Source organism: Mesocricetus auratus, unplaced genomic scaffold (genome assembly GCF_017639785.1).
Source record: "Mesocricetus auratus isolate SY011 unplaced genomic scaffold, BCM_Maur_2.0 Super-Scaffold_100676, whole genome shotgun sequence".
NCBI lineage: Eukaryota > Metazoa > Chordata > Mammalia > Rodentia > Cricetidae > Mesocricetus > Mesocricetus auratus.
The window spans coordinates 96,469,273-96,473,354 of NW_024429266.1; positions in this window are offsets into that span (position 1 = coordinate 96,469,273).

Below are 4,082 nucleotides of genomic sequence, written 5' to 3' on the forward strand. Positions count from 1 at the left end.
TCACTCTATCACGATTTCTCTTTCATTGCTCTCCCTCTCTGTCCTTCCCCTAACTTGGCCATCTTAGTCCCTCATGTTCCCCTCCCCCATCCCCTCTCTTCTACCCCTCTCAGTTTACCCAGGAGACCCTAACTATTTCCCATTCTTGGGGTCCTCCTTGTGTGTCCCTCTTAGGGTCCTCCTTTTTTACTTAGTTTCTCTGGGGTTGTGGACTGTAGCCTGGTTAACCTTTGTTTTACGTCTAATATCCACTTTCTGGGTCTGGGTTACCTCACTCAGGATGTTTTTTTTCTAGACTCTTCAATGGTGACACAACAAGGGGAAGGCACAGATGTTCATAAAATATTTACACAAATAGAAAATGACTGTGGCACTGAATGTGAGAAGCAGAAAAACAGGCCAGTGAGATGGCCCAGTGGGTAAAAGGGGCTTGCTGCCAAGTCTGGAGATCTGAGTTTGATTCCTGGGAGCCAGATGCTGGAAGGAGAGAACTGACTCCTGCAGATTATCTTCTGATTGCATGCTCCCTCCTCCCCTCAATAAAATGTCATTCAAAAAAGGAGGAAAAAATAGGCATTCCTCAGAGGCTTCTATTAGAGGCACTAGGTCTATCCTGAAATGTCAAGGAGAGTTTCTTAGCAAAATTGTAACGAGAAACTGGGACTAGGGGATTAAGGGAAAGAAGGAAGAGCCTTGCAGAAGGTGAGGCTGTTTGTGCAAAGGCCATTGGCTTGTGTTTGTTTGTTTGTTTTTTGGAGACAGGGTTTCTCTGTGTAGTTCTGGCTGTCCTGGAACTCACTCTGTAGACCAGGCTGCACTTGAATTTAGAGATCCTCCTGCCTCTGCCTCTGCCTCTGGAGGACTGGGATTAAAGGTGTGGGCCACTATTGGCAGTCCCTATGTGACTTTCCATGCTGGGGCAGGTTGGGGGGGGAGCCAGATGGGTGGAGCACGGCCAGAATTATCTCCATTCGATTCCTGGGGGCCCCGTGTGTGGGATGAATGAATACATTTTTGATGTGCGGAGGGTTTTAAGCAGAACCGTGACACAATCTGATTGCATGTGCGAGATCCCTCTGGCAGATAGCGGCCTGCAAAACGCTGAGTACAGGTGGTACCAGGTGCCCAGAAAAGGCTCCAACGATGCCGGTGGGCATTGGCAGTTGGGGATGGTCACGGAGTCCAGGTCCTGTTCTCTGAGGTTCCTGGTGCACAGCTAGTCTCTCCTGTAGGAATGATGATTTCTTTTTGCTCCCAGGCTTTGGGTGTGGCCTGGGAAAGGGAGATATCCTTGTTCTGAGCATCGTTTTTGAAGATGGGGAAGGAACATGGCTCCAAGGGCTGAAGGCTACACTCCCTCAGGGAGCTCGCTGACCCCCTGAATGCATTTCATAGGGAGACTGAGATTCCAGGTCTCTATGGGCGCTGAATCCTGACCTACAATATGGTCACTTTTTTAATGCCATAAGCAGACCCAGGGGAGCTGTGTTCTGGCATTGAAAGTACTCTGGATTGCTTCCAGATCTGACCTAACTTTAGGTGTAAGAGAGTTCTAGCCGACACTGTTGCCAACGTGCTGCAACTGGCCGTGTGGTGCTGATTACTTGAGTTAAAGAACCTCTTGTAGCTTCTCTTTCTTCTTTGATTAAAGGAGTTTCAAGTGTCTTAGGTGTACTGTGAGAACCAAACAATGTTTCCATTCACTCACTTGCTCAGTTATTCATTCAATAGTTATTGGCACCTGCTGTGTACCATGTGCATTGAGGGCACAGGGGAACCACTCTTCCCCTCAGACTCTAGAGTTCTGATGACAGAAAGCAACATTAAATAAGTACGTCAGCAATTCATTCACACTGTCACAGAGACTCAAACCTCTGTTTAAGGATGTGTAATATTCCTTTGTGTATATACATATATATTATAGTTTCTTTTATTAGTGTATATTCATTGTGCAAAATATTGGGTTTCTTTCTTCTTTTTTTTGAGACATGGCTTCTCTGTATTGTTTTGGAGGCTGTCCTGGACTTGCTTTGTAGACCAGGCTGGCCTCGAACTCACAGAGATCTGCCTGCCTCTGCCTCCCGAGTGCTGGGATTAAAGGCGTGCGCCACCATGCCTGGCTTAAAATAATGGGTTTCAAAAATCACACGTGGTGGTGCATGTCTGTCACACAAGCCCTCGGGAGGTAGAACAGGAGCATTGGGACTTCGGGGTCATCCTCGGGTGCACAGTGAGCTTGGGGCTAGACTGGGATACTTCTGTCAAAACAAAACAAAGCGCCGGGCGGTGGTGGCGCACGCCTTTAATCCCAGCACTCGGGAGGCAGAGGCAGGCGGATCTCTGTGAGTTTGAGGCTGGGCTGGACTGACAGCCTCCAAAACAATACAGAGAAACCCTGTCTCGAAAAAACCAAAAACCAAACCAAACCAAACCAAAACAAAGCAAAACCAAAGAAAGCCAGGGAGATAGCTCGGTGGGTAAAGGTGCTTGGCAAACACAAGCCTGATGCAAACCTGAGTTTGATCCTCAAAACACTCCTGCAGGTGGAAGGAGAGAACCAACCCTACACAATTGTCCTCTGGCCTCTACATACATAGAGTACCCCTTTCCCCTGCCCCACGCATAATAAAAAATTAGAAGCAAACTCAAAAGGAAACAAACCAATGGGCTTCATCATGGCATTTGCACACCAGTGATCCTGGGATGTATTTGCACCTCCCATTTTCCTGGGCCTCTCAGTCTCCCCTCCCACTTTTATATCAATATATGTCAGAGTCCATGTGTGAGGGGAAGCACGCTGAGTCTGGCTTATTCCTCTTGTCTGTGCCTTTGCAGCTGACAGGGCTCTTGCTGCACCTGGAGTTAGGCTGGAAGCCAAAGCCCTCACACAGTCCTGTCTCTACCCTACAGTGACAGAGATATGAGCATGTGAGAGGTTGGGCCTAGCCATCTGTAGGGGATTCAAACCTGGTGCTTGCCTGCCAAGCAAAGTTACTCACTGAGCCGTCTCCTCTGCCCCTGCTTATCTCTCTTAACTTGACAATGTCTAGTAGCGTCCTTTCCTACAGATGACTGTTTTCTTTCTTTCCTATAAATTAATAAGTACAATTATTGCTGGGTTTTGTGTCGCAAGCCTTTAATCCCTGTGCTCTGGAAGTAGAGACAGGTGGATCTCTGTGAGTTCAAAGTCAGCCAGTTTGAACTGGCTTGTCTACACAGCCAGTTTCTGGCCAGCGAGAGTGAGACATTGTCTCAAAAAACGATACACCTCCCCCAACCAAACCAAACCGAACAAAACCAACTCAAATCCAGCAAAACAACACCTTAGCGTTGAGCAGGTGGGAAGACCTGAGTCTGAACCCCAGGAAAACATCTGGCATGGGCGTTTGGGCCTGTTGCCCCAGTGCTGCAGTGAGGCGGAGACAGGAGAATTCCTGGGTAGAAAAACGATGTGTTCTGTGATAGACTGTGTCTCAAAGAAATCCTGTGGGAAGCGATAGAGCAGGGCACAGGCTTGCACCTGTACCCATGTGTATATATATACTCTCACACTACAACATTCACACACACATTTGGAAAAAAGAAAGAAGAAAATAAGTCACAAAAACAACATTTAGGGAGACATCCGGGTACCAGAGTACAGGTCCTGGGTTTAAATCCCATACTGCAACAAATACTGAATTCTACTATGATGGCAGGCGGCATATTGCCTGGCTTCAGGTTATCTCTCACAACCAATCCTGTGCCCATTTAACAGGTGCAGTAACTGAGGCTCCAAAGAACACAGGCAGTGTGTCCCCAAGGAGCTCCAGTGTGTCACTGACAAGGTAGGGATTGGAACATGAGTTTGACAGGTTAAAGACACCCATACCATCCCCCCCAACTTCCTGTCCATGAGCCTGTTCCTGGCACTCTGGACTCCAGCTGGGTTTGTGGGTTGGGGCACAGGCGGTACCAACTTCCTGCCTCTGGGTGGTGGTGGGGTGAAGGGCAGGGAGGGGAGAAGAGTAGGGGTGGGTAGATCCGGGTCTCACAGTGCTTTGCATTTTCCCCTTGAAATCTAAGTTCCCACCAAGGTCTCT